General features: G+C 34.3%; 1 protein-coding gene across 2 annotated transcripts in view; it reads left to right on the top strand.

Moving 5' to 3' along the window:
- Positions 1 to 27317, top strand: part of DOK6 (docking protein 6) — a 412918-nt gene that overhangs the window by 143012 nt on the left and 242589 nt on the right. The gene's annotated exons all lie outside the window — the stretch shown is intronic.

Below are 27317 nucleotides of genomic sequence, written 5' to 3' on the forward strand. Positions count from 1 at the left end.
GCTGAGTAGGCATTTTCCCTCTTTTCAGGTTAATTGTTCATTTTTTACTTTGATTTAAAGCGTGGGCAATGTTTTGGAGATAAAACTTTTGAGGCTGGTGTTAGCAGTGTTAATGACACTGTTAATGTACAAAGCATTTGCTCTTTACAGCATAACAAGAACGATCATCGTGTATGCTGATGTGTAGAGATGTGACTTAAATCCTATGAACGAAATAGCAATTTCCTAAGAATTAAAAGTATGTAAGAAATTGCCCTAGAATGATGCTAAATGTGCTGCTGAAACTTATCTCTGGTGATAATGTCAAAAAAGAGTTAAGTATTTGATCGTAATGTGGAGGATTCATGATCAGAATGCAGAATTGTGAAACAGCGTTGCTTTTTTGATAGAATGCCTACATAAGCTCAGGAAAGACTTTAGTTCCTCACTGGTGGTAACATAGAGTAAGTTACCCTGAATAATGTAATTAGTCTGTGGAATTTATTTTATGTGAGGTATAGTGCTAATTTCTTCTTTTATTAAAAATAGAGTGCTTGCCAGGGATGAGGGGGGTGGGAGGGATAAATAGGCATAGGACTGAGGATTTTTAGGACAGTGAAACTACCCTTTATGATACTATAATGGTGGATGTATGTCATTATAAATCTGTCCAAAGCCAGAGAATGTACAACACCAAGAGTGAACCTTACTGTAAAATATGGACTTTGGGTGATTATGTTGTATCAAAGTAGATTCATGAGTTATAACAAATGTACCATCTGGTGGGGATATTGATAATGGGGGAGGCTATGTATTTGTGAGGGCAGGCTGCATAAGGGAAAACTCTGTACTTTCTGCTCAATATTGCTGTGAACATAAAACTGCTCTAAAAATTAAAGTCTATTAAAAATAGATTATTCAGCAGTAATGTGCTAACCAATCCTATTACACAAATAACTAGCAATCTTTTGTATTAGATTTGAACCTATATCATAAGGCTTAAAATGTGAATTTCTTTAACTCTCTATGAGGTATTCTGTATTTTAATATAGATTTACTAATAGAGAATCCAAGTTCAAGTTCCTGCCCAGCCACTTACAAGCTCATAGGAGTTTGGTTTTCTCATGAGGACATGGATTTTAAAATTGTAATATTACATGTCTCTTTTGAAGACTATTTAAGATAGAGTATCAAATAACAACCAACACAGTGATGCATGTTCTTACTATATGAAAAATTATTTGCAGCCTGAAGTCATATTGATATTTTGTATGATGATGATGACCATGGCAATAATTTTAAGCCTGACTTAATGACAAACTGCCAGGTCGTGAAATGTAAGTCTGTAACGTTTAGTTTTTGAGTAAAATTTTGGAGGACTGAGCATAGTATATATTCTGTGGATTCCTGGTCAGAACGCCTGCCTGCTGGTCAGTGCTGTACCCTGGCTGGACGCTCTCTAGCCAGCGCACCTAGAGTCCATGTACTCATGATTCAGCCATCTTCTACTTGCAAAATGGCAACATTATAAGCAGTATTATAACCACCTATAAGGGTTAATAATTTAGACAAAGATAAGTATAAGCTGTCTGCTTTACACGATGCACTGGGGGGCACGAGGAGATGTATGAGGCACAGTCCTTGTCCTGAAAGAGCTTGTATTCCAGAGGAAAAGACACACATATGCAGATAATTTTGATTCAATATGAACAAGTCTTAATAAATTGAAAAGGGTTGAGGTCATAAAGAGTGTGTTCTCTGACCATAAATTATTTAATTTTAGAAATCAATGTTGTCTAGTAAATGCTAAATATTTGGTAATTAACATAGTCTAAGGGGTAATAATTCCAAGGCAATGTAGTAGTCACAGAGGCTATTAGCAGGTATTCTAAACTCAAAGATAATAAAAACACAAATATCAGCATGTGTGGAATAGAGCTATACCGGTGAGTATAGGGAAATGTATAGCTATGAGTTCTTACATTAGAAAGAAACAATAAATGCAGGAGAAAATATCAGTGAAACAGAAACCAAAATAGCAGTCAGGAAATTTTGTAAAGTCAATAGCTGTTTCTTTTACCAGAAAAATCACTCACTTGATAAACTCTTAACCGAATTTATCAGGAAAAAAAATAAGAAAAATCAAAGGCTGGTAGGAGTAGAGGGGTTATCACTACAAATTCTACTTGACAGCTTAAAGGAAATAGACAAACTCCTTGAAAGATACAAACTACCCAGTCTTATTCAATAGCTGAAGACCTAATAAAAACTTTGAACTTATAGTTCACAACTTTCCCACCAAGAAAACTTCAGGTCCATATCATTTCACTTGTTAATACTACAACATATTTAAAGGGAAAAAATTAATCCACATAAATACTTAAGGAAAATATAAAAAGGAGGAAACCCTTTCCAACTCACTTTATCAGACTGATATTATCTGAAAACCAAAACTAGACAAAGACACTAGGGGAAAGGGACTGATCAGTATCCCTACAAATCAGAACATTTAAACAAAATATTAGGAAATCTAATTCAACAATATGTTAAAATGATAACATATGATCAGGTAAGATTTACGATAGAAATGCAAGGTTGTTTTAACATTTGAAAGTCGACCAATGTAATAATGTAGAAATAAAGAGAAAATATATCATGGGATCCTTTAAATGTATACAGAAGGACATTTCTGTATGCATATAAAGACAAAATTCAACATCCATTTATGATTTAAAACTCTCTGAACATCAAGGACAGAATGAAGTTCCTTAATCAGAAAAAAAGCATCTAACAAATACCTACAGAAAAGAAAAAGAAAACTCTTTCTATGCTCAATGACATAATCGTTTGTTGAAAATGCATGATCGTCTTCAAAACAAATACCAGAACTAATGAATGAATTTAGTGAATGACATTTTATGATCATTAGCATTTTAAATAGTAGCAGTTAACACTTGATAAATTAATTTTTTTAAAAAACTCAATTTACAGTAGTGCCAACAAATAATTATAAAGCACATGTGCAATCTCTACACTGAAAACTATGGAAAATAACTGAATTAAAGAGGACCCAAATAAATGGCAAGAAATAAAATATTCTTAGATTGATACCAATTCAATATTGTTAGGATGTCAATTCTTCCTAAATCGATATGTAACATAATTCTTATCAAAATTCCAGGAATATTTTCTTGTAGGTATTGACAAACTAATTCTATATGGATATTTGCATAACCTATATTAACCAATGCAATTTTAATAAAGAAGAACAAAGTTGGAAATTTATAAGATTTCAAAACTTACTATAAAGTGATAGAAATCATGATATTATGATTTTAGCAAAAGGATATTTATATAGATCAATGGAAGGGAATAGAGAGGTCAGAAATGAACTGATACACATATGGTCAGTTGCATTTTGACAAAGGTATGAAGACAAGTCAATAGGAAAAGAAACTTTCTCCAACTAATGGTGCTAGAACAACTAGATGTCTCTATGTAAATAAATGAACATTGATCTTACATCACATTATACACATAATAAACTCAGAGCAGATCATTGGTCTAAATTTAAATGCCAAAACTATAAAACTCCCCGTAGTAAGTATAGAAGAAAACCTTTTCCACTTTGTAATAAGCAAATATTTCTCAGCACACAAAAAGTATAAACCATAAGAAAAAATTGGTAAATTGAGCTATATTGAAATTTAAAACTTTTTCTCTTCAAGTGATCTAGCTAACAAAATAAAAAGGCAGGTAAGTCTGGGAAAATACATGCAAACATTTCTCTGACCAGAAACACATATCCAGAATACTTAAAGAATTCTTAGAACTCAATAATAGGATATTTTTAGGTTGAACAAAAGTATTTTAGGTTGAACAAAAGATGTGAACAGATATTTTCCAAAATAAGATATATGAACAGCAAACAAGAACATGAAAAGATGCTCAACATCACCAGTGATCTGCAAGATTTAAATTCAAAGTAACACTGTCCATCCATTAGAATGGCTAAAACTAGAAAGATTGAAACTAACCAGAGTTGTAGAACTCATACATTGCTGATGGACATGTAAAATTTTATAAGCACTTTGTAAAACAGTTGGCAGCTTCTTTAAAAGAGTAAACATACATCTGTCCAGCCATTCCACTTCTAGAAATTTACTCCCCTTCCCCGCAAATGAATAGCCATGTCCAAATAAATATATGTATGAAAATGTTCATAGTAGCGTTATTCAAAATAGTCTACAAGTGGAAACAACCCAAACAGGAGAATGAATAAACTAATTGTGGTACATCCGTCAATGGAAAACCACTGAATGAAAGGAAAGACCTACTGATACACATAATAACAGATGAATCTCAGAATCATAATGCTGACTGAAAGACAGAAGACCCAAAATAATACATATTGTATAATTTCACCCTTGTATTTGTAGTAACAAAATTCTTATTTATAGAAAAAAAATCATATCCTTGTTTGCCTTTTTTTTTTTTTTTGCGGTACGTGGGGGCTTCTTACTGCTGTGGCCTCTCCCGTTGCGGAGCACAGGCTCCGGACGCACAGGCTCAGTGGCCATGGCTCACGGGCCCAGCTGCTCCGCGGCATGTGGGATCCTCCCGGACCAGTGCACGAACCCGTGTCCCCTGCATCGGCAGGCGGACTCTCAACCACTGCGCCACCAGGGAAGCCCCTTGGTTGCCTATTTTGAGGGAGGAATAGACGGAAGGTTGGCCTGCAAAAGGACCTAAGGCATTTAGGGGATGATGGAAGTGCTCTTTATTCTTATTGTGGTGGTGGTTTAAAAGGTACATGCAATGGTCAAAATTCATTCAGTTGTTCACTTTAAATGGCGGTAACTTACTCTGTATAAATCATTCTTCAATAAATTTAACAAGGAAAAAGATCATCCTGGAAAACAGACTGTTGAGAAAGATCAAGAGTCTTAACCCCTTTTGAGTCTGTGTGGTGACAACATTTACAATCTACTCTCTTAGCAACTTTCAAGTATATAATACAGCACTGTTAACTGTAATCACCATGCTGTACATTAGCTCCTCAGAACTTATGCATCTTACCCTTTGACCAATGGTGATGGAGATATTAACTAACCTTACTGTGGTAATCATTTCACAATATATGTGTATCCAAACATTATGTTGTACACCTTAAATTTACACAATGTTATGGGTCAATGACATGGCAGTAATAAAGTTGGAATGAAAAAGAATCTTAACCACATTACACAGTGGGTAAGAGTGTAGGTTCTGGGATCCAGCTTCCATATTTAACAGCTGTGTGAAATTGCATAAGTTATTTAACCTCTATGTACCTAATTTTTCTCCTCTGACAGATTAAGATTTTAATAGTGCCTACCACAGAGAGCTGTTGTAAGGAATGAATGGTACTGTAGACAAACAACGAGATTAAATATAATTAGTTGTTATTAACAAAGGAAAATTTATAGCTAAGCATATAACTACTTACTTGGTGTATGGTTAGTTTAGAAAATGTTAGGCGTTATTTGTCTAGCCTAGATGTGGTGGTAACTCCAATGAATGTGTTTATATTGAAGTTGGAGGTCAAAGGACACATTTTGGATATAGTTTGTGAAAATGGACAGGATGTACCTATGGATTAAATGTTGAGTGTAAGTGAAAGGTAGGACTCATGGACTTGAGCAACAGAGATAAGGATGGCGCAGTTCATGAAGATGGGAAAGACGGAAGAGCAGGCTTTGAGTAAAAATCACAAGTTTTCACTTAGCATATGTTAAATTTGAAATGTCTATTAAGCATTCAAACTAAAATGTCAAGTAGTCAATTAGATAAATGTGAGCTGGGGTGGGGGAAATGTCACTGATAAAGTTATTTATCTGACTGTCACTGGCACATTGATAGCACTTTATTCTGTAACACTGGATAAAACGTCCTTGGGAAAGAATGAAGAAAAAGGAGATAACACTCCAACACTTAGAGGATTAGCAGAGCTGGAGGAGCCAGAACAGAAATCTGAGAACAGCAGGCAGTAAGATGAGAAAAATAACACTAAAGGTAAACCATTGGAAACTAAGAGAAAACTGTGCTAAAAAATGTGAACAAATGGTCATCTGTGTCTAGTTTGAGAGATTGAGAAAGGTGACAGAAAAGGGACCATTGGGCTGACAACATGGAGGTCTTTGGTGGCTTTGCCAAGAGCTATTTCAGTGAAACGTGGGGACTTATTTCACCTGGAGTAACTTACACGAGATTGAGGGGTAAGGAACGAATAGCTACTCAGGCAGTTTTTTTCAAGACGTTTCACTGTAAAATTGAGCCAATATATAGAGCAGATATGTTTTTTAAATACGACATGTATTGTAACGCACCTATATGCCAAAGGGAACAATCTAGTAGACAGAAACTGTGATGATTAAAAGGTTCTTGTGTATAATAGGGTTTGGTCTTTTAACAGAACCAGAGAGCATTCATTTTAACAAAAAAGAAGGAAAAGAATGACTGCAGATATAAGTAGGTTAAATAAAAATTGTTAGAAAACTATGACTAACGCTTTCAAAACATACACACTTTATGTGTGTAAGCTCTCTCTCCAGTCTGTGAAAATTAAGTCATGAAAGATCCTGTGCAGTGCAGTGAGAATAGGAATAGTTCATCTTTTAATAAATAACTAAACAGATATCACCGACTGTAACTTGAAACTTCCTAAAGCACTTCAATAACTAGATTCAGTGTGTGTGACAGCTAAAATTTACTTTTCTCATGGCAATGTTTTGGAGATTCAAGGTTTTTATTATTACAACTTATTATTCCCAGCAGTTGGGAGGCTAATTTTGTTTCCTAGTGATTTAAATTTCCTTTCAGGAATTTTATCTTATTTTTTTCCTCAGTGATTGTGAATTAAAACCATGAAGTTAGACCAATTCTGTTAAGGAGAATAATTTGGTCATGATTCATCAGTAATAAGAAATCTTAACGGTTGTTTTCAAGAAAATATGTAAATGGTTTCTTCTCTTATTTTGATACTATTTTAGCAAGTTTTGCCTAATGCTTCACTGGCTGTCTTATTATAGGCTCTGGGTAAAAAAAAAATCACACGCTTTTACTTTGTATATGTTAAAATTGAAATGTCTCTTTGGCATTCAGACCAAAATATTTGTGTCAACCTCACTACTTTTCTTCTTAACTAGCTCTATGACACTGATTTTTGCTTCTTTATTTCCTTAGAATGTACAGCTAGCATTATTCAAATTCTCTTTTATCATCTCTTCTATTATTCAATACTGCCACGCTTTATCACTCACACATGATAAAGTTCTCCCTAGCCACCAAAATTATATTACCATTGGGCAACTCTGATGTTGCTCAAATTAAAGGAAAACTTTCCATGTAAATATTTGCTTTCACTGGGTGCCACAAGTAACATACAGGTGCATGTTGCCACTGAGAGTAACTTCTGCTGTGCTACAAAGGAAAAGAGCCCCGCCCTGCATATTGGGAACTGACTGTCAAACCCAATCCAAGAAAACAGAGAAAAGACTATTTTAATAATATAATATAATATATAGTTTTGTGAAACTGTGATACCTAGTGACTAGATAGACACTGAGGCTCAGAAGATGAAGAGGTGAGATACTCTTCTTATTTTTCCAATAGTGACAGTAATTGCCCTACTCCTCCAAGAGGTGTAAATAAGATACTACATGTGAACTCTTTAAAGACTGTCTAGAGCAGTCAAAAAATGTTAAGAGTTATTATCATTATTGTTTTAAGATCTTACAATACAAGAAAGCTAGGTTATAAATAGCTAACTACAATGAAGTATGGTGAAGTGCAGTAATAAAAGTAAAAGGGAACACTTGTGTACCTTTGGAAATCAGGACTTTCCAAAGGGCTTCTTAAGATTACTCTGTTTTGACAAAACAAAATAATGGAGAGGGATGCATTCTATGAGGAAGAAAAAGGGTGATTACAAGTACTGAAGCTACACTGCATGGTGGTGAGTTGAAGAAAATTTGAGGAATCTAGTGTTGGCAAACTCTGAAAGGAGGGCTGTAGTGGTGGAAAATAAGCACAAAGGAAGTGGGTGAGGCAAGTGAAGGGTCATAAATACCTTCCTCATGAGTTTAACCTCTATCCTGTAAGCAATAGAGCAGTTGTGAAGTGTTTTAAATGGTTTTTCATATCTTCAAATACGTATTCAGAAAAAAATAATTTGCGTGACATCACATCAAATGAATGGGATAATAGACTATATACAGAAAAACAATATAATTAAATATTATAGTATCATTATTTCCACTTCCCCGTAATAGACAACAGGGTCCTAAATGGAGACGGGTAAAGTGAATGGAGAGGAGATAGATTTGGGTGATATTTTCTAGGTACAGTCAGTAGAATTAAGAAGACTTAGTAACTGATTGGATATCGGCGAAATGGAAGAGAGAGGAATAAGACGATATCTTTTCAGGACTGGGTGAGGGATGAATGGTCGTGCTGTTCATCGAGACTGGGTGAAAAAAAGGTGATTCTTGGCATGTTAGATTTTGAAGTATTTATGTATGGTATATTCACATATATATTTCATTAAACAATTAGAAGTACAGCCAGTTTGTAGTGAAACTGCCCAGGAAATCTACTGAACAGAATTAATGTGAAGGTGGATGTATGTCAACACTTCTCTGTCAAAGCCTGATCAGTGTAAAATGAAACCATCTTCTATAAAAGACACTGACCTTAGTTCCAGCCTTATGGTGACATCCAAGATATTTCACAGGTATTTCAATTATAAATTTATTGAGAGTTACAAATCAAAAAGTTGATACTTGACTGAAAAAAACACCAACTAATTCAAGGAATGATAGAAAATTATGAAAAGTCCCATTTAAATGAGGAAATGCTAGTAGAATAAACATGAAAATCCTAACCAGTAAAATTTATAAAATGTATAGTAATTACCAAGACTCTTTAAATATACTCCTAGCTGAAAAATTTAATAATTCTAAAGAGATAATTGTTAATTTTACCATAAAGTTATTAAAAATACTGACATTTGCAAAGAGTTTTAAGAAGAGAGAAGACAGAACTTTGGAGTCTGTGTGAGTCCTGCTCTGCTCTGGGGCTGCCCCTCCCTGTGACAGGGCGGGTAGGTGTAGCTAGTGTCCAGAAGGCCACCCCAGGGGTCAGATGGGGTTAATTTGTCCAAGGCCTGGACAGCCAGCCATCAAGGCAATAAAAACAATCACAGATGTTCGTGACATTTTTATCCTGAAATATACTTTCGCTTCTTCAAAATCAAAGACTGAACTATCACTTCCCATGGCTTTTTCCATTTATAGAATTATGAATCCTTTTTTTCAGATGTGAACATGGCAAAGCTCTAAATTTCCCATAGTTCCCTCTGATGATCAGGTCAATAAAGAAAGATCTCTTTATGAAAAAGGCTGACATATTTAAAATCTTTGTTTTCCCTTGAACAACTAATGCTCAGTCCAAATATTGGATCTCCAGAATTGGAAAAAAAATACTTCATTTTCAAGATGGCTTAAAGAAGTAGACCATTATGGATTTCCCAAACTGTCCTATTTGTTAACGTTTAAACACTTTAAACTTCTGATTAGTCGGTTATTTTGATATGCCCTAAAATCTGCTGTAGTGCTCAATAGCAATAAATTAAAATAATCAATCAAATGAACAAAATGTTTCCAACCTAAGTGAAGGACTTCTGCAAAATAATCTAAGGATACGATTATTTTTATTTACCAACTTTAATGCTATACTCTAGCTGAAACGTACATATTATAAAGCTTATGAGTATTACTGATCTCATTTAGACATTTGATATGTTTACTGTGAGAGAGATCTTGCTGCATAAATCAGTTTTTTTATATGAAACTGCTATAAAATGGTATATACTTTTTTTTTACTTCTCGGTAGAAGGAAATTTGAAATTCAAATCACTAGCTGCTGAAGGAAGTTATTAAAAATGCATTAGGGTTGAAAATGTAGCTATATATAATTGTCATAACAGATATTCAAAACACATTTATCCTCAATGAAAACTGAACTAAAGCAATTTACATAGAATCAGCTAATAAATTTTCCTTAATTTTCAAAGTACATGAAAAAGAAACAGTTTATAGAAATTTTAATAAAGTAAATATGAGTGCTTTCTGTAGTGAGGAAAATATAAATAAAATCCCTTAGAAGGATGAATGAAGATAGTGCTATGTGAAGTTCCCATTCTACTCAATGCCAGAAAAGCGATGGCCATATTGAGACCAATATTATTTCTAAATTCCCTATAACCTGACATTAAAAACATTGTTTTATTCTGTTTTACTCCTATTTGGAGTTGTCGTATTTATCTATATGTAAAGTAAACATCTGAGAGAATTTTGGAAAAGATGAAGGCGTCCTTATGAAAAACAGCCACCTATAAACATAGCATGTCCTTAAAGCTAGAAGCAAAAGCATCGGTAAGTGTAGAAACAGCACATGTGTACAGTGTGGTATCTTGAACATTTTCATTTTGATTCCCTGAAGAAATGGCTACATGCTTGGATGAGCACACACTTGGTGCGATGTGAAGAGTGAGCATAGGCTTGGTTTCTCCTGAAATACCCACCAGAAGTCCCCAGAGTGATAATCATTGATTTGGGTTAAGGCATCTTATCCATTTGTGTATTTATTCATTCATTCATCTAGCTGTAATCTCTTAGTTTGAAGACGTTTCAGTTTCTTGAACAGAAGCTCCTATGGACACACACGTTGGTTCCTGTGACAGTCAAGTTAATCCATGATCATTTGTTAATTGTCTCATAATATCTGAGCACTAGTGCTAGTCACTCAGGGAAGACTCATAGAAATGGAATACGAAAAGTTGGTTTTATGTAGGATAAGATGAAGGGGAGAAATGCCTAAGGTTGGATGCACCTTCACTGACAGAGATGGATGGGCTGTGAGTGGACAGCTCTCAGAGATCAGCAGGAGAGACCATGGGTTAAGACCTTTGGATGGAGGGGATTTATGGAGCTGTGATCTCAAAATAATAGGGAACTCCCAGAGTTAGACTTGATGTTTGTAATACTTGAGTCAAGGTCAATTGAAATGTTGCAACATCTAAGATATCTCCAATAAGAATCATTCTGTGTGGCTTAAGAAAGCCATGGAAAAGCAATCACTCAGCAATGAGGACTTGTTTATAACCTATTGCTCTATGACAGGTATCTGTTCGCTGAGAAATATGGAATCAGACTCTTAGAAAATATCTGTATGATTAATCTGGGCTTGACTTAGCGTGTGCAGCAATATGATTTATGTTAGGAAAATTATTGTCTTTATTCACTTTTTAAAACTACTCGCTTGTGTGTGTAGGAGGCAATCCTCTGCAGTGGTGCTACATCAGGAAGACATACTATGCTTTAAACAATGTCTTTCTCTCGCTTTCCTGTCTGTAAAATGCAAATAATATCATAGCTCAGAAAGTGAGATGACAGCTTCATGTAAGACAATGTGAAACTTAAAACAGTTATGGTTGTGCAAGTCATTTCAGCCTCAGATTTTGCATCTTTGAAACCAGAGACATAATTCATACCAACGTTAGAAAAATTTTGAGACCAATTTGCATGATAAAGTAACTTGTAATTTCAAACAAGCCATTTTCCGTGGTAAATCAGATAGTAAATTTGAGAAAGAATATTCAACAGCACAATTTTGTTATGACATTATTTCCATGATTTCTGAAGCATTGTTACATTTATCTAATGGATTTAGATCCAGTGCCCTTAATTATTCTTTCAGGATATCATCAATGTATTTTGGATTTTTAAAAATCTCTTACCCATTAACAAAGTCTGCTTAGTTGTATAATATCTGACAGATGCAATAAGGGAAAAGCTAATTGCATAATATTCACTGAGGATAAATTGTTTTTCTACCATTAATGGAAAGTTATATATTATACTTCAAGTAATGAATGCATATTCATTTACAACTTAAAATTTGAAGAATATTTTAGTGAGACTTTATTCTTGAATTATTACTTTGTACCTTGCTATAAATATCTTTGAAGCATCTTTTATTTTATAAATAACGCTGTTTCATATTTGTTTCTAATTATATAATATTTTAAAAATTGTAAATCCTTTTTACATCTAATACTTCTTTTTGTATGTGTGTGTGTGTGTTTACATTGGCCCAGTGGCCATTTTATTTTATTTTAATTAATTTTTAATAGTGTATAGTTGCTTTACAATGTTGTGTTCGTTTCTGCTGTACAGCAAAGTGAATCAGTTATACATATACATATATCCACGCTTTTTTTAGATTCTATTCCCATATAGGTCATTGCAGAGTTATCTAATACTTCTAATAACAAAAGGTAAAATTTTCATTACCCATTAAACAATCTTAGGTTACAAACCAATAGTAGCCACTAAACTGATTTTGTTGATTAGAGAACAGGTTCTTAATTTAGGGAACCATAGGCTTTGAGATTCAGTGAAATAAGTGTTGAATTTGTTCTACTCAGAATTATTTTCACACATAATTTGACATCCTGAAGAAATGATTAAATTCCTGCTATACAATATTCAGGGAAGTTAGGGGTTTTCCCCCATTTATTTGGAGAAAAAGAGAAAGAGGGATTGTAAGTTTTATGCAACTATTCCCACCCCAGTTCTCCTTTTCTATGTCTTTGAATGAAGTTAATCATATTTAGAAATCCAGGGTACTATAAAATGAAAATTTAATTGGATTTGCAGTAGTCTGTAATTCTACACTATTCTCCTTTTTAACCCTTTCATAAAAAGTTGTCTTGGTGTAGTGGAAATTGTCCTGCTAAGCTCAGGGCTACATGATATTCTCCTAGTCTTAGAGTTAGTACAGCTGACTCTCTGATGGTGGATGTAAAAGTCAACTTTCCTGTCTTTTATTCCAGTTCCATCTTGCAGATAAACTCATGTGGTCAGACTCATTATTATCCCCAAACTTGGATCTTTTATGCAGTTTAATGACAAATAATTGGAATATAACTTTCACTTACTATGGTTGTGTAACAAAGTACCACCAACTCAGGGTCTCAAAAAACGGGCATTTATGAGCTCACAGTGCTGTAGGTCGTAAGGTGCAGTATGGCTGGGTTCTCTGCTGAGGGTTCCATGAGCGTGAAGTCAAGTGGTCAGTCAGACTGAGCTCTTATCTGGTGGCTCTGGAGAAAAACCTGCTTCCAAGCTCCTTCTGGAGTTGGCTGATTCAGTTCCTCGCAGCTGTAAGACTGAGGTCCCTGTTTCCTTGCTGGCTGCCAAGAAGGTTTGCTCTCAGCAACTAGAGGCTGCCCGAAATCCTTGACTTATGTGGCTCTTTCCCTCTCTGAGACAGCAGTGGAACACCAAGACATTCTCAAGCTTCGAATCTCTGTCTCTCCTACAACCAGCTGGAGAAAAAGCTCCCGTGACTAGGTCAGGTGACCTGGAGTATCTCTGTGTTGTGATCTAACTCTAGTGTGTACTATTTAAATTTTTGTTTATCTTCATTTGGGAAGGGATGTTTTTGGTCTGGCAAAAGTGAGAGTATCCCCTTTCCCTCATAGCCTGTAGGAGGTGTACACAAGATAGGTACTGTATTTGAAGCAAAACATGATGCAACTCTGACAGTTCAGGCATGGGGTTTAATTGAATTAATTGCTAACTCAACATCCACCCATTTGTACCTCACTTCTTCCATTCCCATCTTCAATATAGAGACTGAAAGAGCTAGATGATCACTTTTTACACTTCCTGCAGTTATGGAGGTACATTTCTGGCCAATGAGATAAAAATTTTAAGCCCACTAAAAGGTTAGAAAGGAATTTATATTTTCTGATATAGCCAGTAATGTCCCTTATTCCCTTTTTCTACACTGAAAACGTGATAGCGGGAAATGCAGCAGACATTTTGTGCCCTGAGGAGATGAGCTTGAGAGAAATGCTGGCGAAAACAGGTGCTGATGTAGGTCTTTAATAAATGGGAAGTGGTCTAAAGAGAACTTTTGAAAAGTGGGGAATACCTGTATTTGGGCCTGAGTTGTTGCCTCTAATATTATCAAACTGCTAAACTAACACCAATAACTGCCTACCTCTAAGTTATTATGTGAGAAAAAAAAAAATCTTGCTTAAATCAGTGGCCAGCAAACTTTTATCTGTAAAGGGCCAGATAGTAAAAATTTTAGGCTTTGCAGATCCTAAGGTCTCTGTTGCAACTCTTCAACTCTGCCCTTGTAGTACATTAAACAGCCACAGACAATACATAAACAAATGGCTGTGTTCCAATAAAACTTTATTTACAAAATTTATTTAAATCCAGCCCACAGGCCATAGTTTGCCTACCACAGATTTCAATCACTGATATTCGAGTTTTCTATTACTTAAAGCTATGCATTTTTTAATCTAAATAAAAAGGTATAAATAATCCTGGATATCCTGTCTAGACGCTGTAAGTATATATAGGTAAACAAGCTGAACATGATTCGCAGTTAAGTCATGGATCTCACCTAGAGTTGGTCTCATAAGCATAGGGAAGTAACCAGAGTCTCTTATAGCTTTCTTATATATATACTCTTTGGAATTGATATACATTAATGATCATACCAATACTCTTTCCACTCTGTGTCCTTTACTAGCAAAACATAATTGTGCCCATTAGTTACTATGTTAGGAGTTACCACATACTAAGCCATAGAGAACTGAGCTGAAGACTAATTCAGAGCACTGAAAAGTTGTAATAGCCATATAATTGTTAATAGCAGTTGACCTGCTACAATTTCACATATCATTCAGTTGACTTTTCTTTAGGAAGTGGATTTTCCTCCCTCCCTCCTTCCCTTCCTTCCTTCTTCCTTCCTTCCTTCCTCCATCCCTCCCTCCCTCTCTTTCTTCCTTCTTTCCTCTTTCTTTTTCTAGTGTGATAGAAGGCAGCTGCAAAGGTTGATTTAATCATTATTGCTAAGTTAATGGATGCTATCATCATTCATCTCTATAATATTTGATTAATCTATTTTATTCCCATTTCTTAATCCCATTCATCTCTCTGCTTCCATAATCATTATAATGATTTTGATGGGAAACTTTATGTGAATCTTATAAATGTATACTGTTGATTTTTTGAACATGTCCTGCTTTGTTAATTCACGTAGGTAATATTGTATTATAACTTACTATGTTTATTTTTAATTCATGTTGCATTATGACTTTTAGACCTATTTGCATTTCTGTGTCTCCATTTTGCCAGTTGCACCTAACTGTTACATGATACCCCATAGTTTATATCCATTATATTTTACTTTTCCATTTTCCTAGTGATAGAAACTGGATTGCCAGCAACTTCTCATTACCTCAAACAATGAATTAAGATTTTTGTTCTGTGTCTTTATGCCCCAATGTGAGAAATTTTTTGGCATATATAAAAAAGAATAAGATTGTTGCGTGAAGGATATGTGAGTACTTAAGTATGTACAACCAGATGACTTTTCAGAGAGCAGCTCCACTCTGCACATCCGCAGGGCACCTGAGGGTTCTGTATGCTCACAGTCTTATTGATACTTTCCATTAGTCATTAATTTTCCAAATCTGATGGGTGTAAAGTGATATTCATTTGCGTTTTAACATACAGTTTTCTATTCCCAGTGAATTTGAGAAATTCTTCCTATGCACAATTGCTTTCTGAGTTTATTCTTCCACGAATTCTTCGATCATATCTTTAGTCCATATCATACTGGGGGCCGTTTATTTTTCTGGCTGTTTTATAAGGTTTTCTTGTCTATTCTAAACACTAGTCTTACTTCAATTTTAGATGTTGTAAATAATTTCTCCCCTCTGTCCGTTCACTTTGTGGAGTCCTGCATTAAACAGAAATCTATTTTTTTTAATACTTAGGGACTCAGTTATCACTCGTCCATTTGTTAAATGAGCTATCCTCTCAGTTATTGTGGTGGCATAGATCTTATACTCACACACATATGTTTTTCTCTGATTACTCTGTACTGTCTGCTTGTTTGTTCTTGTACCACTAACATGCCACTTGTCTTAAATAACCACCGATCACACGATGCTGTGGCATTTGTTAGGATCATTGTTCCCCAAACACGCTCAGTTCTTACTTTCTAAAGTTACCTTAGCAGTTTATTTAAGGACATGGAATATGCTTTTTACTCAGCTCCTCTTTTAAGGTTTAAAATTTTCTCCAACGAAATCCCTAGGTATGTTACAGCTTTTCTTGTTATTGTGAAGGTATTATTTTTTCTAGTTAATATTTGCTAGTGTAGAGAAGTCCTGCTGACTTTTTGTGTTGACTGTATTTGACAGTATTGTTGAATACTTTAGTTGTGTTAATAATTTATTTTTCTATTAATGCTGCTAGCGTTTACATGTCAGTGATCATATTGTCTACAAATAGTGATAGTTCTATCTTCTCCTTTCTTAACCTTTTTCTTAACTTCTTGTCTAGGACCTATGTTACAGTGAGGCACTGGCAGAGAGTATCCTTGCCAAGTTTCCAGTAATAAAGGGACTGTGCATGAAGTAAAATAAATTTTGGTAATAAACTTTAAAGAAAAATCCTTTCTATACTTGACATATTGAGGGGTTTTTTCTCATAAAAGGTGTTGAACTTTATCAGTTATATTATTTTTTTAATCTGCTGAGGTAACCATGTGATTTTTCTCATGCCGTCTATCAATTTTGAGACCTATGTTTAGGCACTTTCTGATGTTAACCATACTTTAGGTGACTCAAAATAAATACCGATATATTCTTTGCTTTTTAAGAAACTAATATCTTACTAGAGAAACGGGGCTATATACAAATTTTTCATCATTTTCTTTCTGTCATTTTACCTTCATTCAAGACTACTGATTTTAAAACACAAATTGGACTGTTTATTTTCAAATAGTACTGTATAATCGTATTAGTTTCCCAGGCTGGCCTAACAAACTACCACAAATTTGGCTTAAAATCGCAGAAGTTTATCCTCTCCCAGTTCTGGGGGCCAGAGGTCAGGAATCAAGGTGTCGGCTGGTCTGCATCCCTGCAGAGACTCTAGGGGAGCATCCTCCCTTGCCTTTTCCAGCCTCTGGTAGCTCCAGGAACCCCTTCACTTGCGGCAGCATTGCTTCCGCCTTTGCCCTCACACTCACGTGACCATGTCCACTGTGTCCTGCCTCAAAGCTCCCTCTGCTCTTCTAAGGACACTGGTCATTGGCTGTGGGGCCCACACTGAATCCAGGGTGATCTCCTCTCAAGGTCCTTCGCTTAATTACAGCTGCAAAGACCCTTTTCCCAAATAAGGTCCCATTCACAGGTTCTGGGGCTTAGGACTTGGACATGTCTTTTAGTGGGCTGCTATTCAACCATTACTGTAATTAAAAGATTTAAAATTGTGCATCTAGTAAGTAAAGTCCTAGAAGCTGTAGAGTCTCTGTTAGTATCTGTGTAGCAAAGCTGTGCCTCTCGGAGTGAGAATGATGCTAGGGCTGACTGAGCTGTTTCATGCCTTTTTGTTCTTAAGTTAGTGAAACATATTATTAGACACTAAATTTACACATGTTGAGAGAGAGAGGGAGGGAGAGAAGAGGAGAAAAAGACGTATGTACATTTCCTATTTTAGTGCTTATTTTTCCTTTGTACTAATGTTCTGCATTTCTTAGCCCTGAAAATAGATTATCTTTTTTATTTTTTATAATAGACAACCTCAAAATATTTTGGGGTAATAAGGTAATGAGTTTTTCTGGGATTCCTTTCATCATTCCTACAATTTGGGTCTCTTTGGTAGTTGAATTCTCCTTCCTGTAATAACTTCTCAATTAGCCATTATTTGCCATTATTAAATAGCATGAATTTCAGAGCAATAGCTATTGCATAAGTTGGTGGAAAGATCACTAGTGTGAGAAGCAGGAGGCATGGCCCTGATTCTGGTCATCACTCTAACTGTATGACGGCCACCCAGACAGGGACAGCAATTTCCCATTGTTAAATGAGGAAAGCTTAGCTCTCTGTTTTATAAGTTAGAATGTTTTTGGCTGAAAATAACAGAAACCCCAATTCAAACAACTTAAAGAAGAGCATTTTCACATATTACAGCATGTCCAGAAAAAGAAAATGGCTTCAGGGTTTGGTTCATTCTTGATTCTGCTTAAGAATGAAAATTAAGGACCTGGGTTCGTTTTTTTTCTTTCCTATCTCTGCTCTGCCATCCTTAGAGTTGCCTTCACCTTCAATCTAGTAGAATGATAACTGTAGTATCTCTGAATTATGACATCCAGACAGGACAACATCCACTGGAGAAGGGGGCTAGTTTTATCTGGAGGTTACCTCCAGATAAGAAAACATTTGTCAGAAGCCACCAGAAGACTTCTGTTCACAAGTCATTGGTTATATTCAGGTCATGCTCTCTTTCTTAAACTAATCACAAGCAAGGAGACTGTGACCCTAGGAGTAACAAGTTCCACCATGATACTAGGGGTGAGAGATGCCTACTGGGGCACTTGGGCTGCATGATGTAGGGGTGCATAACTGAAAAAAATCAGATTCTGTTATGAATGAAGGAACTGGAACTGGATGCTGAGTAGACAGCCAATGGTGACTACTATAGTTAATTTTAATTCTAATGTAATTTTATCCATAGTTATTTTTTTCTAGAAGATGCATTTCATAATGTAGTTTAATATTTGAGAGACCTTAAGTCTTTCAAAGATTTAAAAGACTGAACTTGTAATTATTGATTATGAGCATGTTGGGATTGTCAAATAGTAAGCATGGGAGGTCTGTATCAGAGTACATGATATCTGTCACAAGGAGCTTAAAAAATGAGTTATATTGAGTTTTTCAGTGGTACACATTCATATTATTCAGTGACAGGAGACAAATGTAAGGAAGCAGCTATTGGAAAATTGATATAAATTATATTGAAAGGAAGCAATTATAAAATTTCTATGCAAATATTATGACCAGAATATTGAAGTATACAGTGTATAGGATAACACCAGTATTTAAATTAGCATTATGAAAACTTAGGACTCAAGCTTTCAACATAGATTGATATGTATTAATTGTAATAATTTAAAACTTCAGTAAAACTTCCACTTTTTTTTCTTATTGGAAAATCAATATTCTCTATCCTAATAAAGTGAATTTTATTAAACTAGCTCCTAAAAATGTCTATTCTCAAAACTCTGACTTAATTAGAACAACCATAGAAGATTAGTAAAATGTCAGGATTGAGAAGAATTATTAGTAAGATTAATAAGAAAGAGGAGTGCAATTTATTTTCAAATTCATTTAAATATACTTGAAAAAATCTGAAAGTTAATGTCTTTTACTTTTCAAAATAAGATCAGGTTTAAAGAAAGAAACTGAGTGCCTAAATAGGCAGTATCTGATCTCAATTGTCATGACAGTAAATTGATAAGACACTTTAAAACAAAAAATAATTTCAGTAAATATGCTTTTTTCAACTTTTTATCTGTGTACTAAATAGTGAAAATTAATTTTATACTTGTAAGATCTGCATTGAATGCTAATATTTAGTTTAATTTGCACAGTTATGCTAAGGGGAAAAGTATATAACATAAAAAGTATGATTTTTAAATTGTGCAATAAACATTAATTTGTTTATTCTAACTGTTGCTAGTATGCAAATAAAATCCCTCTGAAAAACTTGGGCTTAATTGGAAAAAATATCACTATGTCCTTCAACCCATATCAGATTCTTCCTGAAAGTTCTACCAAACTAAGTAATAGTAGAACAAGTAAAATCTAGTTAACCATTTTGATGTACAAGTGAAGCAGCTTCTCTAATGTTTGTTCTCTTTTATATTAATTTTTATTGGAGTATAGCTGCTATACAATGTTGTGTTAGCTTCTACTGTACAGCAAGGAGAATCAGCTATACGTATACATATATCCACTCTTTTTTTGGATTTCCTTCCCATTTAGGTTACCACAGAGCATTGAGTAGAGTTCCCTGTGCTATACAGTAGGTTCTCGTTAGTTATCTATTTTATACATAGTAGAGTATATATGTCAACCCCATTCTCCCAATTCATCCCACCCCCCCTTCCCCCTTGGTAGCCATATGTTTGTTCCCTATGTCTGTGTCTCTATTTCTGCTTTGCAAATAAAATTATCTATACCATTTTTCTAGATTACACTTATATGCCTTAATATACAGTATTTGTTTTTCTCTTTCTGACTTACCTCATAAGTTATACATAGAAGTATGCCCTCCCTTTCAGAACATATAGCCCAACGCAGCTGTATGCTATCCTCTTCTTTATCTTTAGTCTTTTCTTCCCTCATCAAATATGAAAGAAATAATCACTTAACAGATGCCTACTGGTCTTCACTGTGAAAAGCATATAGTCGAGATGCAAAAAAAAAAAAATCCTATGTTGAAGTCTAGTTATGTTAAAGAATTAATAAATAAATGACATGAATTAGTAAAGGAACAACTCAATAATTTACTTACTGAGTCCAGTGTAAGAACACAACCAGGTTTCATAATGAGTCAAGGAGCCATCTAAATTCAGATCAAGCTGTCAAGGTCTTGAGAAACATCCCACCCCTCCATCACCAACAGGGATAAGTTATTAACCATGTATGAGTCATTCAGGAGAGACTAAGGGAGGCTTGCCATTGGTCTTGATGAATGATTGTGAGCTTGACAGGAAGATGAAGGAACCAGGAACCCCAAGAAGATTATTCTGTGAAAGACTACCTAACCTTTCAATAGCATGTTTCTATTCAGGAAAATTGAAGGATTTTGTATATGGCTGGAACACAATTTGTGTTCAGAGTTGGTGTAGAGAAAGATGAGTTTAGATGTACAGGTAGGAACTGAGTCATTAAAGTTGTCAAGTCCTTGCTAAGGAGTGAGAACTTAATTTTGAGGTGTTATTAAATGGTTTTAAGGCCGTGAGGGGCAGCATCAAATGTTTGGATTAACAATATTAGTCTACGATCTGTGTGAACAAGATAATGGAAGATGAAGAGTATGACAGCTGATGGAAAAATAATGGAAATATTTAAGATGAGAAAGAGTGAGAGTCTGGATGAGTAGTGAAGTTGTGGAAGGGAAGGAGTAAGAGAGCTCATGAAGTAGACTTTGACAGAGTTTTATGACAGAGCAGGTGTTGTGGGCCTGGGACAAAGCTATATTTGGAGCAGTGGATCTCAGAGTGGCCCATGAAGACAACACTCTTTCCATCATAGTACTAATATATTACTTGTCATTTTCACTTTGTTTTGGTGCAAAGGCAATAATAGGTAAAACTGCAGCACAAATCAAGGCAATGGCTCCAAACAATAGTAGTAGTTACTGTATTCTTTTTTAAAAGGTAAGATTTGTGTATATTTAAGGTGTACACCATGCTGCTTTGGTTTACATATACATAGTAAAATGATGACTAGAGTCAAGCTAATTCACATAGCCATCTCCTCACATAGTTAACCTTGTGTGTGTGTGTCTGTGTGTCTGTGTGTGTGGTGAGAGCACCTGAAATCTGGTCACAATACAATACATAATACAATATAGTATTATTAACTATAGTCATCATGCTGTACATTAGATCTCTAGACTTAACACCCTACATACCCGCAACTAGGTATCCTTTCACCAATATTTCCCCACTTTCCAGACCATTAACTACAATTCTGCTCTGCTTCCATGTATTCGACTTTTTTAGATTCCACAAGTGAGATCATACAGTGTTTTACTTTCTCTGTCTGGCTTATTTCACTTAGCATAGTGTCCTCCAAGTTCATGTGTGATGTCACAAACGGCCAGATCTCTTTCTTTTAGCGCTGAATAATATTCATATTTTATATGTTATATGTATATCACAATTTATTCATTGACAGACACTTACATTGTTTCCCTATCTTGGCTATTGTGGATAATGCGGCAATGAACATGGGATCGCAGATATCTCTTTGATGTACTGATTTCATTTCCTTTGGGTATATGCCCAGAAGAGGGATTGATGGATCATGCAGTAGTTCTATTTTTAGTTTTTGAGGAACATCCATACTGTTTTCCATAGTGGCTGTACCAGTTTAGATTTCCACTACCAGTACCACGGCTCCCTTTGCTCTACATCCTCTCCAACACGTATCTTTTAACTTTCTGATAAAAGCCCTCCTAACAGGTATGAGGTGATATCTCCTTATGGTTTTGATTTGCATTTCCCTAATGATTAGTGATGTTGGACACCTTTTTCATGTTGGTTGGCCATTTGTGTGTCTTCTTTGGAAAAACATCTATTAGGTCCTTTGCCCGTGTTTTAATTAGGTTGTTTGGTTTTGTTTTGTTTTTAGCTATTGAGTATTGTACATGTATTCCTTATATGTTTGGGATATTAATCTTTTTTTTTAAGATGTTGGGGGTAGGAGTTTATTAATTAATTTATTTTTGCTGTGTTGGGTCTTCATTTCTGTGCGAGGGCCTTCTCTAGTTCTGGCCAGTGGGGGCCACTATTCATCACTTTGTGCGGGCCTCTCATTATTGCAGCCTTTCTTGTTGCAGAGCACAGGCTCCAGACGCGCAGGCTCAGCAACTAAGCTCACAGGCTTAGTTGCTCCGCAGCATGTGGGATCTTCCCAGACCAGGGCTCGAACCCGTGTCCCCTGCATTGGCAGTCAGATTCTCAACCACTGTGCCATCAGGGAAGCCCTGGGATATTAATCTTTTATCAAATATATGGTTTATGAATATTTTCTCCCAATCTGCAGGTTGCCTTTTCATTTCATTGATTCCTTCCTTTGCTGTGCAGAAACTTTTTAAAAAACAGAAGTAGATGAATTACTTCCAAACGCTGGCCTTTTATGAGGCCAGCATCACCTTGATACCAAAGGCAAGCAAAGACAAAGAAACCACAAGAAAAGAAAGGTCAATATCTCTGTGGATGCAAAAATCCACAATAAAATACTAGCAAACTGAATTCAACAGCACATCAAAAAGATTATACATAATGACAAAGTGGGATTTATCCCTGGGATGCAAAGCTGGTTTAACATATGCACATCAATCAATCAATGCAATACTCGACACTAAAAAATGAAAGATAAAAAACATGTGATCATCTCAATGGCTGCAGAAAAAGTATTTGACAAAGTCAAAAATCCATTCATAATTTTTAAAAAAACCTCTCAACAAAATAGGTACAGAAGAAAATTTCCTCAAAAAATAAAGCCCATTTATGAAAGGCCCACAGCTATCATCATAATCAATGAAGGAAAACTGAAAGCTTTTACTCTAAGATCTGGTAAAGACAAGGATGCCAACTCTCACCACTTCTATTCAAAATAGTACTGGAAGTAATAGAAAGAGCAATAAGATAAGAAAGAGAAATAAAAGGCATCAAAATCAGAAAGGAAGAAGTAACATTATTGCTTTTTGCAGATGACATGATCTTATATATGGAAAACCTAAAGACTCCATAAAAAATGTTAGAAATAATAAATGAATCAGTAAAGCTGTAGGATAAAAAGTCAACATACAAAAATCAGTTGCATTTTTTATACCAGTGATGATATCTCCAAAAAGGAAATCAAGAAAACAATCCCATTTACAATAGTATCAAAAAAATGAAATACTTAAGAATAAATTTAACTAAGGAGGTAAAAGACCTGTACACTGAAAACTGTTACACACTGATGAAAAAAATTGAAGCAGGTATAAATAGAAATACCCTGTGTTCATAGACTGAAGAATTAATATTGTTAAAACATCAATACTTCCCAAAGCAATATACAATATTCAGTCCATTGCTATCAAAATTCCAAAGGCATTTTTCACAGAATTAGAAAAAACAATTCTAAAATTTGTATCAAACCACAAAAATCCTTGAAGAGCCAAAGCAATCTTGAGAAAGCTTTAGGCAATCACACTTCCTCATTTAAAATTATATTACAAAGCTATAGTAATCAAAACAGTATGACAATGGCATAGAAGTAGACAAAGATACCAGTGGAACAGAATAGAGAGCCCAGAAATTATATATATATATATATATATTTCATCAACTAATTTTCAACAAGAGTGCCAAGGAGAGACAATGGGAAAGGGATAGTGTCATCAATAATTGTTGCTGGGAAAACTGGATACGCACATGCAAAAGAATGAAATTGGAACCTTCTCTTACACCTTACACAAAAATCAACTCAAAATGGATTAAAGACTTAAATGTAAGACCCGAAACAATAAAATTCCTAGGAAAACACATAGGGGAAAATCTCCTTGACATTGGTTTTGACAATTATTTTTTTGGATATGATACCAAAGGCTTAAGCAAAGCAGTAAAAATAAATGCAACTAAAGTCATTGTATTCTTTACCATCATATATTCACCCAAATAAGCAAATGAACAAACAAAACATATTTCAATTGTATTTTCATTTTACTTAGGAATCATATTGATGAAACAATAAAAATAACTTTATTAAATCTAGACCTTTAAGTACATCTTTTTAATACTGTATGTGAAAGAATGGTAAGAACCCATAAAACACATCTGCTACATACTGACATGAAATGATTATCTCCAGGGGGAGCACTTGTGTGATTGTTGAAATTACAAGCAAACTGGCAAAAAATTTTTTTCACAGAACATCTATTTTAATGAAAGTGTGATTGACAGAAAAAATACGGTTATTCAGTCTTGGGTAATCCTCAGACATTTTCTCAAAAATGAACTAAATGAGCCTGTCTTCAGAGAAAACAATTGACAGTATTTATTAACAAAGCTAAATTTTAAGTTTTCAGATGAAAATTAAAATTTGGGCACCTACTGTGTCTGCATTCTTGAGCTTAACAACTTCTCAAAACTTACAGACTTTTTTTGGGGAAACCAAGGGTGATATTGATGAATTTTTTATATTGATAATGAAATATGTTGACATTTATAAGATCTTCATAACTCAGTGAACCAGTGTTTTACCCAAAATCAGTCAAAGGTGAAAAGAGGCCTATGGATTTTAATGCAACAGATTGTAAAACGTGCATGACACTATGTCAGACCCCCCGTGGTAATAACCTTTAAAAGAAATATGTCAACTTTGGAGACAGAATTGAAGAATATCTACAGTTGGCTGAAAATGCTCTTAAACTATTCTTCCCTTTTGCAACTTCATGTCTGTGTGAGGACTTATTTTCTGTATATACGTAATCAAAACCATGTATCTGAATTCAGAAGCAGAAATGAGTATCAAGCTGTCTTCTCTTAAGCCAGATATTGAGTTTTGCAAAAATGTAAAAACATTAACACTCTTTGCCTATTTAAGAAAATTTTTAAAATTTTAAAATAGTATTTGTGTTATCATAAAATGGTTTATTATTAGTTTTAAACATATTAATAAAAAAATTTTGAATACTTTATAAGTACTAATATTTCTTATTGTGATCATTAATATATAAGCCACATGAACAAAATAGGGCAGGAGAGTAAGGTTGTAAGCTGTCTATATACTTTTTTAACTTATGCTTTAAAATCCAGGTTTTTTTGTAACATTGATTGGTACAGGTGACCAATCCACAAATTGGTTACAGAAATACAGACTTTCTTCTTCTGTGTTTGTTTGGCTATCACAGGGTATATCACCATCATTTGTAATATTATCGCCCCAACTATGTTATGAAGTCCTACAGAAAAATATTATGTGTTTTTTCTTTGAACACTCTACCTCTGACTCTTATCACTATGAATTCCTTGGGGATTGCTCCTTGAAATAAAAATTAAATATCACCAGGTAGCAAAGTCATCATTTAGGTATGTTTATATTTAGGCTTTACTTCTATCACTTGTTAGACCTCAATATTTTAATTATTGACTGTGGCATTTATTGACTTAGACTTGAACAACCAGAATTATTTTCAAGTAATTTTTCCTTTAATTAAATTCTGTTGATTTCATATTTAAAGTAATTATTTTAATGTTTTATTATTAAACTTTAAAATTTTGTCCTTTTATAGCAATATGAAAAATCAGTATTTCAGATATATGGATTGAATTGTTAATTGATGTAATAATTTATTGATATATTTTATTTAAATGCTCTAGGATTTCACAATCTTAATAAAAGTTCATAATTACTTTTATGTCACATTGTTAGGTTTTAGACTAATAAAAACATTTTTATTTTAAAACATTTAAAGACATTCTTTTAAAAATTGTCTTCATGTAAGAAAATACAAATAGTTTTGTACTGGATGGTAAAATCATATAGTACTGAGAGTGAAAAGTGAGGACAGGAGACTCAAATATATCTTGACGTAAATTGTTATGATTTTAAATATTTTTAAAATATATTTTGAATTAAAGACATATCAAATTCCAAAGATATACCAACTCCTTAGAAAATCTTCAAAGTATGATTTTGGTACCTTCTGGTATGATTTTGTAACATTTTATAATCTAGTATAACACTTGAATTTCCTAACCAAGACAATCGGAGAAGTGGAATTTTATGCTCCTCATGAGTATTTTGCTTCTGGCATCTCTTCAGTGTGTTAGGGCACACACTGAAGTGGGTGGCATCGCACTATTGATCAACAACAAAAAGCCTTGCACTGTTGTGGAAACCAGTGTAACAATGTCTGCTTGAAGAGGTTCTCTGCATTTCTAAATGTAAATGTTACAGAAGAGCAAACACTTTGTTTGAACTACATCATCTGTCAGATTGCCTAAGGCACTAAAGTTAGATCTCTAGTGCTTGCTGCATTTTGCTAGGGTATTTATTAATTTGTTCTGTTGATTTTTTGCGATGAGGTGACAAAAAAAGATGTAATCTACGATATCTGTTCCAATATTCTTTTATATTTGTAAATAAACATATTTGGAAAGACCTTTGAGCAGAATAGTAAATGTTTTTATGATATTGTTTGGTACAACTAGATATTATATATAATGTACATAGCAGCATATCACTTCATGCTCACCTGACATAAATTGCATCAGTTCTTAAGCAACACATAATCTTCATTGCTTTTAGTCTCTATTTAATTTTATTAAGATCATTTGTTTATTTAAAATTAATAACGCTTGAAAATAATATCTCTTTTTAAAATCTTTAACTTACTATGTTAGAAAAAAATTTGGCTTAAATATTACTTGAGTCAGTTATCAAATCGTTTAAACATTCAAGAATTTATCATTGAGAACATGCTTTAATGTACTTTAAATATAATATGCAAATCATTGTTCCAAAAAAAAATTCTCATCTTTCTCCCCAGAGTATTAGACCTCAGACATTGTAAGATATTACTGTCTAATTATTCTTTACTGGAAGGGAAAATGAGTATTTCCAAATAGATAGG

This window comes from Tursiops truncatus, chromosome 13, assembly GCF_011762595.2.
Source record: "Tursiops truncatus isolate mTurTru1 chromosome 13, mTurTru1.mat.Y, whole genome shotgun sequence".
Taxonomy (NCBI): Eukaryota; Metazoa; Chordata; class Mammalia; order Artiodactyla; family Delphinidae; genus Tursiops; species Tursiops truncatus.